This window comes from Epargyreus clarus, unplaced genomic scaffold (genome assembly GCF_041222505.1).
Source record: "Epargyreus clarus isolate Ecla_fem2 unplaced genomic scaffold, WU_Ecla_fem_2.2 ptg000002l, whole genome shotgun sequence".
NCBI lineage: Eukaryota > Metazoa > Arthropoda > Insecta > Lepidoptera > Hesperiidae > Epargyreus > Epargyreus clarus.
The window spans coordinates 868,998-885,943 of record NW_027332210.1 but is presented as its reverse complement, the minus strand read 5'-3'; the positions used below and the strand labels follow the sequence as shown (position 1 = coordinate 885,943).

Sequence of the window (16,946 nt, the reverse complement as noted above, 5' to 3'; positions counted from 1 at the left end):
CAATTGTTGTAGAATATTTTAGTAATTTTATCGTCAACTTAACGATTTTCGAATTAAATACTAGTTTTACATTAATTGTTTCACAATGAAGTAGGAAGTTAAGTAATTAACTAATGATTTATTATATGTTTTAAATGAGTTATATTCGCATCAAAAATACATCGTGATCATTCCGTGACATGATACGCAATAAATAATTATAATTTTCTTAGTTATTGCCTTATCTTTTTAGTTAATTTATTTATTTAGTCAGATGTATCCATTTACTAGAAGTAGCGAAACAATATTCAGACCAGCCGATAGATGGTAAATGGTCACTATATCCATATGCTTCTGTAATCAACCCCTAAGCAAAACTGAAGTCCTTCTTAGGGTGGGTTACAGATACATAGTTACCCCTGAGGAAGTAGAACGCCTCGTTTAAATATGTCGTTCACGATACCTTCAAACCAGAACACAGCAGCGCTTAACAGTTTTAAAATAGAGAAATAGATGTAGCGGTACTTACGAAGCCAAATCAAATATTCTACCATCTTCAAATCTGTATTTTAGGTAACTTCAACTTACTGCAGTAATGTACATAATGATAATATGCGTTTTTTGCATATTCAAGGAGCACCGGATTGTGTCATAATGATAGTAAAAAATATAGAAAAAACTAATTTTGTATAAAATCAAGTAGAGTCTTGAGTTTGTCCAAAATGACTTTGGTTACATATAACATTGTGTAACCGATTAAAATCTAGAATTTAGCATAACTCTACATGTTGACCTCGATATTAGTAGAGCTATCTACCGAGGTAGAGATAAATTTATGTAACTTACAACTAAAATTATCGGTGGTATTCCAAATTCAGTTTTCAAAAGAATTTTACGTTCTGGTTCGCGAATTTTAATTTTAGTTTCGAACAATTATCAGAGCACCCTATTAAGAAAATTTCAAAGAATTCCTGTTCCTAAAATTGTCTTAAAATTATCTGGCTAACATTGAATTTTACTTAATATATATCCGACTGAGGAAGGTAATGTTTTTCGAGCCTATTTATGTATGTATGAATATTTTATTATTTGTCACACCTTGCAGACCAAGCTTGACTGATTTTTACACACGAGGTGTCATTGGATTCGTTTAAATTGTGGTAGTAATATGGGTTACATTACTTCCCCTTCGAGTTACTTAAATTGTCGGGTTTTTGTTTTTGCGCTTTGGGTTTTGTCTTTTTGAGTGGAATTTTGTAACCTTCCCAATGAACTAGAGACTTGCAACTTCACACTAATCTCAAATGAATATAATCAATATAATATTATAAAAAAAAGTTCTATCCCAATACTAAAAACTATAAAATAATATTTCAGGACTAATATTTTTTATACCATGTTATACCAAATTCTTTAACACTTTTTAGAACGTTGTAAAATTGCTAACACATACGTTATAATTACTAATTATTACTAAAATGTTGAAAATAATTTGAATGAAACACGTTGGCGCATTCATTTAACAATTATATGCTAACGTTGTACTTGCGAATCATTTATTTGTATGTCAACAGTAAAATCAGCAATAAAGTTAGTAACATTTCTAGGTAGGTAGTGAGATGATGAAATACGCGTACCTTGGTAATATATGACGTCACAACTTCGTTCCACGGTAAAAATACACTCGGTTTTTTATAGAAGTATTAATTATAATTAAAAAGACACCACATATGTTAAAATCCGTTAAACCATTTTCACGTAGGCCGTGCCAAAGAATAAGAAATAAATTCATACATATGCTCGAAAATATTGCCCGGGTAAAAATTCCACTATCGGTCCACTGCTTGGCTCAGGCTCAAGCATCAGAAGTAGAAGAACTATAGCTTGTTATTAGTAAAACCTAATTGATTCTTGCCTAACACAGTTCAAAATTTGTCAATTTTGGTGTCAAAATTAAGATATTTCGAACTTATTTTAAGTAGGCAAAATTTGAAAAATCTTAAACTTTAGTAGACGATAATTAGTACACATTTATTATATTATTAATAAAGTATATAACTTTACTTTGGTTTGGTTTTATTTTACATAAAACATGGAGAACTCAGGCATGTAAATTTCCTCACGATTTTTCCTTTAACGTTAATGAAATTAATCATTAACTGCCAATAAGCATCTATTGATGATAATGCTATTAAATTGTTGTTATGGAGTTATCTTTTATACTAAATATCTACTATATGTAATTCGAAAAGGCCTTTTTTTTGTTGACGAGGGGGAAACCTTCAAAAGGTACCCGACGCCATGGGAGTGACGCCGGGTTATGTGGGATTTTTACCGCACTAAAACCCCCCCGGTGGCCGTCCTCAACGTTTGGTGGAGAACTCCGGGATCTCCAACGGAACACAACCGGAGTCCTCCTAACGCGATGCCCTTTTATCGGGCTCTGCCCTGGGGGAGCAATTTACGCTCCTTTCACATCCCCTGATTACAACGATATGCGACCACAAAAACCGCTGTCCTTCCCGGGGTCGCTTGCTGGACGGTTCGAGCTCCCACTCTTGCCGCCCGCAACCCCGGAAGCCCCTCTTACACGCCTCTTACGACAGGCAAGGGATACCGTAGCCCTATTCTGGTCCTGGTACTACAGGGACAAATTCGAAAAGGCCTAACTCTTAGAAATATAGGTAGAGTCTATATACTCTATAACTTTTATATATTATTGGTAATGTGGTTCTAGGTCATATATTATAGGTGGTAATATTTCATCTTCATCATCATTTTTTTTTCAAGAATATAGTGTAGTATACATTAGGGATACCTTATGTAAAAGACTATTTAAATATTTTTTTTTGGAAACGTAATAAGTTGAAAAAAACGTCAAAATAGGGATTACAACATATTACATTGCATAATACGTCCTATTTTCTTTTGATAATTATGATCTATTTAATATAGTTTTAATTTGAAATTTATTTATTTTAAAATTATTCACAAAAATTACCATAAAAAGTACTTTTTTGTTTTAGAATTAAAACCAACAATACATTTCTTAGCAAGCAACTATAGTTACATTTTCACAAAATGTAATTCTAAGCATAATTCTAATACAACATAAAATAATTAATTAGCTTCTTACTTATAAAATTCAAATGTGAATATCAATCTTAACAACTTGTGCAAAATCAAACACCATTTTAATTTATGAAGGTATATTAAAATTTAATCAAATATTCATTTAAATAATTTTGATGCTGAATAATTGTAATGTACAAAACATTCAAGTAAAACCGCAATTATAGTAATGATTTTGCAAAAACATTTCTACTGCGATAAATTAAAGTCCTTTTTCGTTTGTTGCTAGATTTTTGCCTGATTCAATGGTGGAAAAAGCTGTTTAAAATAATGATGAGAATTCGGCTGAGAAAATATTAAGTACCTCTATAATGATTAAACTGTTAAAGAATAATGTGAAATAAATATTATGAAGGTCAATGGTTGATATTTATGTAAGTTATTTAAATACAATAAACTGTTTTCGTTATAACTTGCTTTAACGGTGTAGGAAAACATCATAAGGAAACGCCTGGGAAATCTGAAAAATCTCAAATGTGTGACGTCTACTATTATACACTAGGCCAGGATAATGTACTATGACCTAAGTTCCTCTTACTTTGAGAAGAGACTTGTCCAGCAGTGGGACAGTAATCGATTGGAATCGAAACATTTTCAACGTATAGTTGGTAGAGTCCTTTATGTTTCGACCTTGCGGCACCGCAACACCTATTTCTGTCTAATAACAGCAGTATTAAGCGCTGCTGTGTTCTGGTTTGAAGGTGATATACTTTTCCGAGGTGTTCCAGCCTAGTCCTTAGGAGTATCGGCGCATCTGTGGCCGACCTCAGGTAGGAATATCTAACACTACCTCGGGTTGATTACAGAAGTACCTGGGCGGCAGTAGCCACTTACCATCAGGTGGATTGCATACTCGTCTGCTAATCCTATATTAGTAATATTTTTTTTTTATATTTTGCCTTTTTTTGCGCAGACAAATACCGTTTTATTCGCTTGTTGTTAAGCGGTTTCTGGACATTGAATATTATATGCGACTACACTTGAGTTTATTTGAAAGTTGAAAGGCTGGTAACATAAATTGCTTAGCCCGCGGCTTGTGTAGATCGTAACAGATCTACAAAGTTAAGTAATATCGGGCGTGGTTTGAAATTTGATGGGTGACCGCGAGTGGCTAAACTTGCGCTTTCCGGCCACGTTAAACCAGACGGTTGTTATCATTGGAAAGCAATTGATAAACCTTGTCGAAGGGCAAATGGGTGGTTTTAAAGTATGCGACCACCAATACAATGCAACAGCGTGGTGGACTATACTCCTGGCTTCTCTCAGTTGTGGTGAGACCCGTGCCCAGCAGTGGGACACAAAATTACAACCATACTTAGGTCATACTTCTATTCTCAAATTAATAGAACTATAGGTAAAAACAAGCTTTATTCTAAGATATAATTATTTTCTAACAAGTTGTCATTGGAAAGAAGTGGAGCAAGTAACTAGTAGGCTTGTATTATATTCAGTTTAAAATACAAGTTAAATGACTAAAGCGGTAAAATTCTAGCTTGAAAATTACGTAAGCTATTCACTAGAATTATACGAAGGTCAGATGTAGATAATTTAACTTAGTTTTTTTATTTAACTTACTTAATTTCTTACTTTTGATGTTCAAGATGAGTTATATAGCCAACTCATTTTGTGTAACGTTATTCTGTATACTATCTCATAATAAATAAATAAATAAATAAATAATGTACACTATCTCAAGTTACGTACCAGCTCATTTTGAGAACATTATAAAACTGCGAACATCTCATTCTAAGTATTATTTTATTCTATGAACAATCTCACTCTGTAGACCAACTCATTATGTACACTGTTTCGTTTTATATAAGTTCCATTTCATTCTGAGTACAATCTCGTTTAATACATCATAATATTGTGTACACTTTGCAATTTTGTGTACATTCTCATTCTGTGTACTATCTCAAATTGTGAACAATGTCATATTGAAGTATTTTGCATATAAATACAAAGGTTTAAACTGAAATAGGTTGATAGTGTTCCTAAATTAGTTGGAATTATTAAAAACAGCTAGGCCTTCATAACAATGTAATCGGAGCTTTCATTTGTATTTTATTATTATAAATGTTCATCAGTTTTCTACTAAGGAAGGTTCTCAATTCGTCGTATTTTTTATCTATGTTTAGAAATCGCGATGCCTTAACCGTTGCTTCCGTTTCATGAAAATTTAAAATAAATTAACCTGAACAACACCAACATTATTCTAGAATCTATACATTTTTTTATAACTTTGTAGTAATATAAAAGAGAAAACAAAATTCAAAACAGTTTTTGTAAAATTGTTTCTTTTTAAGGTAATTTTGTTCCAGTTAATCTGGAGAATAGCTTAATTGTTTCTAACGCGATCTTTTGACTTCGAAATAGTGCGAAAAGAAAGCAGATTTTTTACAACGAATAACATAGACTATTAATATGTAAAAACTTATAGTTTTACGGTAAATTTTCATAAAAGTGTAAGGTGTCGCTGTCTAGAGTGGTAGGTGGTATCCAATAAGTGATTTATAACCGTTGTCAAAGTCCGGACAGTTTGCTAACGACGCCATTCACGCAACACAGTCAGAACACCTGTACCCTTAGTATGAGATTTTACGTTTTTACAACGAATAACATATACTACTTTTATGTCAAAAATAAGGTCTTTCGGTAAATTTTCAGTAACTTGACGGACTCTAGAGTGGTAGGTGGTATCCAATAAGTGATTTATAACTGTTGTCAAAGTCCGGACGGTTTGCTAACGACGCCGGTCACGCAACAGACAGAACACCTGTTTACTGTATGTAACGACTTAAAAATAGCAAATTATATGTAATAGCACTTACGAATGAGCATTTTCTTGATTTAAAGTTAACAGGGCCGGTTATCAGTTATCAGGGTTAGTTTTTTTTTATATAGGAGTAGCAGACGAGCATGCAGTCCACCTGCTGGTAAGTGGTTACTGCCGCCCATGGACATCTGTAATCAACCCCAGATAGGATTAGATATTCCTACCTGAGGTAGGCCACAGATGCGCCGCTACCCCTGATGACTAAGCTGGAACGCCTCGGAAAAGTATGTCTCCCTTACCACACCCTTCAAAACGGAACACAGCAGCGCTTAACACTGCTATTATTAGGCAGAAATAGGTGTGGCGGTGGTGCCGCCGGAGTCGAACCACAAAGGGTTCTACCACCTTCAAACTGGTTATGATGGTCGTTTACTGTCCCACTGTTAGGTATGGGTCTCCTATCGAAGTGAGAGGGATTTACAGCATAGTCTACCGCGCTGGCTACATGTGAATTTGCAGATTTCAAACACCTTTCAGAATCTTCCTTATGAACTAGGATTTATTAGGATATTTTTTTTCCGTTCTAGCACACAATTGTTATCTTCTTATACGCACATAACTTTTAAATAGGTATGTAAAATCCATTATGCCGAATAGTTTTATATACTCATGAATAAACACAGATGTATTACGTAATAAATATTAACTTATACTAGCTGGCCCGGCAAACTTTGTACCGCCTCAAAATCTATTTATCGAATATATTTCATATAGCCAAATGAATATGTATTTCATTTTAATATAGCCTATGTTACTCGAGGATAATGTAGCTTTCGAATGGTGAAAGAATTTTTAAAATCAGTCCAGTAGTTTTTGAGCCTATTCATTACAATCAAATAAACAAACAAAGTTTTCCTCTTTATAATATTATTAGTATATTAGTGTAGATAACTCTAAAAGTATGAAAAAGTATTTCTTGGTCTTTAAAATAAATTTAAAAAAATGCAAACAAGAAATCAAAATCCTAATTAATAACTAAGTAAATTTGTTAATATTTTTTCTATTCACACATGAGTACAGATTATAAAAGTTTTGTAACTAAAAGATCTTAATCTTAACATAACAGCGCCGCCATATTGTAATCATTGAAAACATTCAGTAGAAAAAAGGCAACGTCAATATTTTTTCTCGTTTTTCTTTAAACATTAACCTTACGTTCAGTTTCGAAGTTAACTGACGAGTTCTGAATAATGAGTTGCTATGTAGAGTCGTACGAGTCAAAGTAATTAAGTGTATTATACTAAATTTATGCTATAATAATACTGTGTCTCTACATTATTAAGCGATAACGCAAATGATAAATGTAGAGTATTAATTTAATATTCTAGTCTGTAAATGACGTTTGCTATTATAGGATGACAGAGCCTTGAGATTGTACATATTTCTGTGTGACACTGACATGAGAGAAACTCTTTAACTGCCTTAGAGCAATAGTTTTTTTAAATATGTATACCTAAACGACGAGGCAGATTGGCTACCTGATGGAAAGCAATCACCGTCGCCTATGGAGACTTGCAACACCAGAAGAGTCGCCAATGCATCGCCGGCTTTGGACACCTTTTTTGAAGAGCCTCAAATCATTCGTAGGGTTTCGACTGTTAATTTCAACTGGCAAGGTAGACCTTTGAAGATGAAGGCGTGTTTCGTGGTGGTCTTTAAGGGCAGGTGACCAATAATGTCTTATGAACTATATCTCAATTACCTCCCATATTTAAAACAAGATTCAACATATTTTACTTAAGATGGTTAAAGCGCTGAAGTGATTTGTACGATCATACTGTGGAGTCATAAGAACAAAGGAATTATATGTCCGTATGGAATTTGAAATTACCGAAATTTAGTAAGATAAATCATTGTCCATTTACTAAATACCAGATAAGATAACAGATCGATCGATCGAATAACAGATCGAGTTATCATTATCATTATTTTCACTATTATTAACGACATCAACATTGTGAATTTATAAAATTTATTTTTCTCTGTCCATAGAAATGTATTTATAGTGATTAATAAGTGTAATTAGTATATAACTGTTTTTTTTACCATTAGACAATACATATAAATGGATTTATTGTACTGTATATTGGCATGTATTCTATACTGGCTGCAGGGCGTGCGAAAGAATGACACATACATTACATATATGCGGTAAAAACATTATTCTCCACAATTTGTTAAAAATGGAGGATTAGGCGAATAAACGCAGCTAAACATGCAAATATTTCACAATATATCACACTTACACATCATTTATTCTGTGGTTAAGGAGTAAAGACATTATTGAGTCATAAAATAACTATTCATCAGTTTAAACTTACTTCTAGGGATTTTCAATTCGTCACTATGTAGTTTGTATATTTACCTGAGCTGTATCATTATCACATCATCATCAGTCTCACTGCTGGGCACGGGTCTCCTCTTAGAAAGAGAAGGATTAGGCCATAGTCCACCACGCTGGCCAAGTGCGTATTGGTAGACTTCACATATCTTTGAGCATTTTTTCTTTTTAATAAATCTCTCAGATGTGTATATGTGCATGTGTTCCTCACGATGTTTTCTTTCACCGCTAAACAAGTGATAATTAATTTCTAATACTCACATAATTTTGAAAAATCAGAGGTACGTACCTGGGATTTGAAGCTCGAACCCATCGATTGAGGGGCCGAATTTTTTAAACACTAGGCTATCACTGCGATTAAATTTATTATGTATTAAATACATAAGTAAAGAGATTATGGAGTCGCTAAATAATTATTCATCACTTAACGATATTTCTAGTTATTTTCAAGTCGTCACTATGTAGTTTGTATACCTGAGATGTGTGTTCATTGGTTATATAATTGACACACTACGGCCTAAGTGTAAATTCCACGATTTACTATTTTACACTAAAGTAATATTTACTGTAATAATCTACGAGATTTGGATTTGTATTTTATATTATGGTTTTTAAGGTTGGCAAAGTTAATTTTAGTGCTATAACCTTAACTTTTTGTTCCTGCTTAAAGTGTGCTTTGAAGGTGGTAGAACCCTTTGTGGTTCGACTCCGGCGGCACCACCGCCACACCTATTTCTACCTAATAGCAGCAGTGCAGGCGCTGCTGTGTTCCGGTTTGAAGGGTATGGTAAGAGAGACAGATTTTTCCGAGGCGTTCCAGCTTAGTCCTCAGGGGTAGCGGCGCATCTGTGGCCGACCTCAGATAGGAATATCTAATCCTATCTGAGGTTGATTACAGATGTCCATGGGCGGCAGTAGCCACTTACCATCAGGTGGACTGCATGCTCGTCTGCTACTCTTATATTATAAAAAAAAAAAAAGTGTATGGTAAAGATAAATGTTGTTACTACGCTCTTTAGCTTGACCTGTATGTATATATATCTGGGTATGTAACGGAATCTTTGAAATCGATTTCTACTTCTTCGAATTGTCAGATTAATTAAATATTTTGAACCATTATCAAGAACTGATGATGACATTTTTATAATTGATGATGTCCCATTGTCCCAAAATCGTTAGGATTAACGATTTTTCTTGTGCAATTGTAGCGATGTTTCTTGTTTTTTGAAAAAATATAAAGTTAGATTTAAATTAAATGTACAAATGTCGCTACAAGTCTGTCCACTTACTATAAAATAGACTGTAAGTTACTTTACTTAAATCGTCAAAAAAATAAATTTATATGTATTTGTTTGCAATGATTGAATAACCGCAGTTACATCGTTTACATACAATGTCTACGGCACTTTCCACTTTTTTTCCTTACATCTACTCCGAGCCCCTCAACGTAAAAAATCTCAACAACCAGTTTTATTGACCTCCGGTTTATATGACGACGCTTACTGCGAAGAGGTCATTCTGAAACTCCGGTTCTCAATTATATTTTTTACAGACTAACTTTAAACCTTCCTCAATAGATTGCAGAGATTAACGCCTTTAACCTTTAACTTTTAAGCTTTAAATATAAATTACAAATAGTTTTTGTAATTTATATTTCGCAGGTTTTTATAAATAGAGATGCAATGATATATCGAAAGCATGATAATATAGACTTTAAAATATCGATATTTTTATTTATATTGAACCGTCGCAGTACGTACCTATATACGTACAAACGTATTATCATATCGAAAAAAAATGAAATATCAATGTCAAAAATTTTCAAAATTTTAAATACTTAGATAAGGAACGGTTCAAAGTTCACTTTGAGCTTTTTCGGTCAAATAAAATCTCCTGCTATTATAATCGATAATACAACAGGTAATTATCAGTATCATCACTATGTGTATATTATCGACCCGCGTGGCGGTGCGGTCACTATACCGGTCTGACGCGCAGAGGGTCCCGGGTTCGATCCCCGGCCAGACAGAAATCTAAATGATGAATTTAGGTTTCTGTTTCTGGGTCTGGGTGTTTGTGTATTTGTCTTTGTGTGTGTCCATGGCACCCACGATACAGGGAATCCTAGTGTGGGGCTGTGTGTGTAGAAAGCGTTATTAAAGCGTTATTATTATTATCGATAATTTTACAAACTGCCATCCCTATTCATAGGCGTCATAGGCAAGTCATAGCGGAAAACATAAAGACAACATAGAAGGACAGCGACCGATGGCCCTGCTCTCCGTTCGAATCCAGTTTTCCTCCGGATGTTACACGCAAATTAGTCAACTAAGGATGTCTTTGTTTAACTATTTACTTAGAAACGGCTTAAAGTTTTCCATAACGAGTAACCGCTAAGGTTTTCTTGAGGTTTAATCTTGTTAGAGCTGTTTTTATGGACGTAGACTTTGATCTATTTATGTTTCTGCGAAAGATACTATTGCGAATAGTATTAGTAGTAGCAAACGTTTTTAAAATTGCTTGCTGTTTCTATATTGCAATTATTTTGATAAACTGCTTTTATATTTTGATTAGTTATTTTGGTAACGGATAAGAATTTTTGATGGCACTTCAGAAAAGGGATTTTCGAAAATATCTAGCGTTGACGTGATCATCCCATTATTGTCTCACTACGGGGCACGAAACTCTTAGAATAAGTGCGGTTTATGCGCGGGTCAAGTGCGAAATGGCGATTCAGACACTGGATTTTTTTTTAAAGTTTAAAGTTTTAAAATCCGCGTGTTTCCTATTATGCACGTAACTTGGTACACATTAGGTGAGTGTCTGGGATTCGATCCCAGGACACTCAGATTGTGAGCCCCAGTTTCAATCACTAGTTTACCACTGAAATTAATCTACTTCACTAAGGTGACATGACAATTCATCATTCATTCTTATACAAATTTCTATATTGTACATAATTGCACGATACAATACAAGTAGGTGTGGACATGGCGACAAACATCATTAAATAACATATTCTCATATAAACAACACATTAACATATTAAGACAGGAAATGGCGATAAACGAACAAAGTGCCACAACCTTGCGTATAGCCATCCGTGTCTTGTGACGAATGTGTGGACTAGGATGTTTACGCAAATATGAAATTATTTTTTAAGCATTTTTTTTAAATATGAATACCTGGTAATGAATACGGAAACTAGAAATAGAATTGCCTGTTACCATCGTTTACAAGCTATATAATTTAATCTACAATTTTGACAATTTACAGAAATGAATCGATTGGAAATCCATTTTCAATCAAAGATAGAGCTAATAAAGCAGTGACGTAAGCAAGTTTTTGCCTCAAAATATTTGATCTTACTATACACCGACAATGATTTGGTAGAGGAGTAGGTAGCCGGTATTTGGCATTTAAACTTTGTTTTTTGATTCAACACTAACCGGGCAGATATTATTACTATTGGTAGTAGGTAGATCGTAGAATTTGCGGTTCAAGTCACGGATGCGACACCGGCACATCTACTTTTGCCTAATAACATTAGTGTTGCTATGTTCTTATTTGAAGAATAAGGAGACATTATTTTAACCCATCTTTGGTTAAACTAAGATATTCCAATCCTATCTGGGACTAATTACAGGCACATGAGCAGTAGTTGCCACTTAACATCAGTCTTTGCTATTTTTACCCAACCTCCCTAAAACAAGAGGTTATCTATTCTTCCCTATATTTTTTTATAAAACATATAAAAAATCTTTACTATTTAGCCACGTCTAACAAATAAGCCTTCTTTGCTATTTATAATCCACTTCCCTAGAAAAGAGGTTATCTACACATCTCGTATAATTTTTTCATAAAACATATAAAAAATATTAACTATTTATCTACATCTAACAAACTGTGTTAACAATTAATCAGCCACACATCTCGACCATTGACACGGTTGGTGACGCAACACAACATTCACTCTGACGTAACGCCTCTGTGCTCTGATTAGAACTTTTGTAAGATAAACACTTAATAACCGACGATAATTCGTGACGAAATAGCAGATCCGAATGCGATTATGCTATAGTTAGATTTGGAGCAGATGTTCATAACATTTGCCGCTACAAAGGATTGCGATTTTGCGATTTGTGCAATAATCAACTGAATAGTACATAGCAAATAAATCAATAATTCAAGGTTGTACAATGTTAATTACTCATAATAGTTAATTAATTAGCGCAAATATATATAAAAAAATAATCTAATTTTTTACTCCTGTTATTCGAAGCTATTGCTACTATAGAAATTAATTTTAGAACTCCAAAAAAAGCTATTTAAAAATAACCACTCAATAGTTTTGAAAATAGTGGTTATTAAAAATATCAAACAAAATAAACTTTTGTAAGATAAACACTAAATAACCGACGATAATTTGTGACGAAATAGCAGATTTGAATGCGATTATGCTATCGTTAGATTTGGAGCAGATGTTCATAACATTTGCCGTTTGGAATTGCGAACAAAGGATTGCGATTTTGCGATTTGTGCAATAATAAACTGAATAGTACATAGCAAAAAATAAATCAATAATTCAAGGTTGTACAATGTTAATTACTCATAATAGTTAATTAATTAGCGCAAATATATATATAAAAAAAACAATATTCTAATTTTTTACTTCTGTTATTCGAAGCTATTGCTATTATAGAAATTAATTTTAGAATTCCAACAATAGCCATTTAAAAAAACCCACTCAATAATTTTGAAAATAGTGGTTATTTAAAAATATCAAAGAAAATAAACTTTTGTAAGATAAACACTAAATAACCGACGATAATTTGTGACGAAATAGCAGATCCGAATGCGATTATGCTATCGTTAGATTTGGAGCAGATCTTCATAACATTTATCTATTGTAACGACTTTTGAAATAATCAACTGAATAGAACTAAGAATAGCGTAAAATTATATCAATTGCAATTATTCTGTGTCATTTAAACGTTTTCAATGGTCGTATACATAATCAGTATATTTAAGAAAATATAAAAAAACTGCAAATTTTTTTACTTCCGCTATGCGAAACTTATGATATTACTTATATAAATTAATGTTAAAGTACTGAAAATAGCTGTTATAAAAAAATAGCCGCTAGCTTTAGATATAGCGTTTAATTTATAATGAGTATCTAATAAATATCAAAAATATCAGCTGTTTTTGCACATTATTACTGATATTTCTTTCACTTTATGTAGTATATTATATTTTAAGTATGCAACTTGAAAGCCTTTAAAGTAATTCTCATTATTGTAATTATTTACGAACATGATAAGGCCTCCTGTCGGTTTTTGTTTGACTTTCACTTGCAAAATATTTAAAATCTCCGATTTAACTTACAATGGACAATGTTACTGAGGTAGAATGTAAACCTTTCCATTATTTACTGTTTTATAAGGAAGGTTTTGGTGCTTGTAACTCAGTGGTGCTGTTGCTTGAAACTGATATAGTATAAATCAAATTAAATTTTTTTTTTAATTCAAAATAGGTTCTTTATAGTACTTTTTGAATATCATTACATCTATCACCTGTTCATAAGGTGTTTCGTTATGGAGAAGAAGCAGCGAAAGTAAATCCATAACGCTATACAATTTGGATTAGTTCCATGAGGTTTACATTTTTGGATTTATACGTCTTTTAACAAATTAGGGAACAGCAGTACCTTTACCATGAGTTTTCAAAACATCCCACAATTTTACGTTACGTTTACTCAATCCATTATTCTGTTCCGTTTGCTTAGTAGACTGAGCAAACGTAACAATAAGTAAGTGCTCGTCCGTCGTTTTACAACCTCACATGTTCGCAAAAAAAGAGACAAAACATAAAGCGCGATTTGTTAATATAGACATTTAATGTTACGTTACTGACACTATAGTTCTGATACAATCCGCTAGGGGCGCTGATTGGAAATTGTATGGGTCATACGTAAACAAATACCAAAACAGTCGTATTTGTCAAAACGTAAAAACTTAGGGTACAGATCAGTGTATTTTAGGTAGAGGACGGAATTTACTTTTGGTTGTAATCAACGCCATCTAGATTAAAAATCAAATGATTATATGTGGTGGTATAACAACATTCTTGTCAAGCGTTTTGAAGGTAGTGCAACACTATTTCACTTAATATAAATAAACTTCGGTAGTTTTAAACATATATGTACCGCTTATAATTTTAAAATTAAAACAAAAACGCGCGTAAGGAATACAAAAGATTTGCAGTCATGTTCGTTATAATAAAATAAAAACTCAAATATTAAATTTTATACATATAGCATAAAGTTATTTCAAAAGCACGTAACAATAGAGCACAAAGTAAAAACTCTTTGAATAAATTAATACTAATATTGTTGCTAAGAGATTGTAACAAGTTTTTGTAAAAATATAGGCACTAAAGATATACTTTAAACACATATTTCATTGCAATTCACTAATTACCGCAAGTATATTTACATAAATTAAAATAAATATGTATATAATGTACCAAAAGTTAAAATGGCGTATTGCAAGCAAGCAGTTTCTATGTAAAAGACATCAACGCGCTATTTCTTTGCAAACGGGCCAAAAATTTTACAAACAAATTTGAGCTTTATCGTTATGTAAAATAAATCTCTTCTACGATGATTATTAGTTTGTATGCAGTATCAATATTGTATGAAAAAGTGTTATTAAATATTAGCTTTATCATTATGCAACATAAATCTATTCTTCAGTGATTTTAGTATGTAGTAACAAAATTTGAAAAAGTGTTATTAAATATCAGACGTCTGGTTTGTAAGTCAATAACGGAGTAATGTTATGTAATGTTTAAAACGTGGTTCGATTGTGTTGGCACAGCCACACCTATATCTGCCTTATAATAGCAGTGTAGCGCGCTTATCCGCAGTGATAACCTAGTGGTTAAGAAACCCGGCCTCTCGATTGAGGGGTCCGAGGTTCAAATCTGATTTTTCTGAAATTTTTCAAAATTATGTGCGTATTAGAAATTAATTATCACTTGCTATACGGTGAAGGAAAACATCATGAGGAAACCTACATACCTGAGAGATTAAAAAAAACTCAAAGGTATGTGAAGTCTACCAATACGCACTTGTCGAGCGCGGTGGACTATGGCCTAATCCTTCTTATAAGAGGAGATGGCTGGGCACGGGCCAGCAGTAGAACAGTAATGGGCTGATGATGAGCGCTGCTGTGTTCTGGTTTGAAGAGTAGTAAGAGAGATATTTATATGGAGTGTATTAAGTTAGTTTTATATAAATAGCAACACATTTATCTGACCTCGGGTAGAACTTCAAATATATACCAAAACAGTTATTTAAATAACCTATTTTGAATACAATTTTGAATTTCGAAAATTTCATGAGTTTCATGCAAATTGAACCTCGAAAATAATTGCAGCTAATAAATTTGAGTAACTTGAATTATTATCGTAAGCCGATATCAGTCCATTTGTGCTTTAAAAAATAATAAATCATGATGATAAAAACCAGCCATGGAACCTTCTACAAAGCCTCCGAAGTCTAAAGGTTGCCGCGTACTGCATTCGAATTTCCCTGCCCTTGAGCACAACCTGTGTTTACATTTCAATTAACGTTATAAATAATTAAATAACATACCGTCATTGTGTGAGCTCGGAAAATCACAATTATTTTGATATTGTTTCCTTTAAGATTTTCATAATTACATAGATAGATTACCTTCATAATCTACGTATTTACGTCACTTAAACTTTGACTAAGAATTGAAATACGTAATAAAAATTCGACAAAAACTAAAATACAGATATTATATTCGCATAGATAGATAAACAATTTCTCAAAATTTGTTTTTATATTATTCGAGGAAGAATAATTTTATGAAGGTTAATAGAACAGGCAATCCACCAAATAGTTAGTTTAACTTAGTTTGCGGAAGACATATTTTTCTAAGGCACTCCTGTTTAGTCCTCAAGGTTAGAAACGCATCTTTGGCCGACCTGAGGTAGGAATCTTATCTTATCTGGGTTTAATTGGCGGCAGTAGCGAGTTACCATCAGGTGAACTGCATGCTTATCTGCTATTCTTATAGTATAAAAAATACTGCCTTTTGTGATCAAATACAGACAAAATTAGATTCATAAAAGTACGGTCGCCCATACACGCGTTTCCCCTGAGGACAAAGCTGGAATACCTCGGATAAATATGCCTCCTTCAAACCAGAACACAGCAGCGCTGAACATTGCTGTTATTATACTACAGAAAAAAATGTGGCGGCGGTGCCGTCGGAGTCGAACCACAGAGTATTCTACCACATTTTAGGACAGAAATGTACTTTATTATAACAAGAATAACGTAAGAAACTCCATAGCTTCACATCCTTACACACATTATATTTCTACCTAATAACAGCAGTGTTAGGCGCTGCTGTGTTCCGTTTTGAAGGGTGTGGTAGGGGAGACAGACTTTTCCGAGGCATTCCAGCTTAGTCCTCAGGGGTAGCGGCGCATCTGTGGCCGACCTCAGGTAGGAATATCTAATCCTATCTGGGGTTGATTACAGATGTCCATGGGCGGCAGTAGCCACTTACCATCAGTTGGACTGCATGCTCGTCTGCTACTCTTATATTATAAAAAAAA

The 16,946-nt window shown here is 33.3% G+C and overlaps 1 protein-coding gene across 3 annotated transcripts in view; it reads left to right on the top strand.

The window, feature by feature from the left end:
* The window catches only part of snu (ABC-type transporter snustorr), a 135,154-nt gene that overhangs the window by 49,196 nt on the left and 69,012 nt on the right, over positions 1-16,946 (top strand). The window lies entirely within an intron of this gene.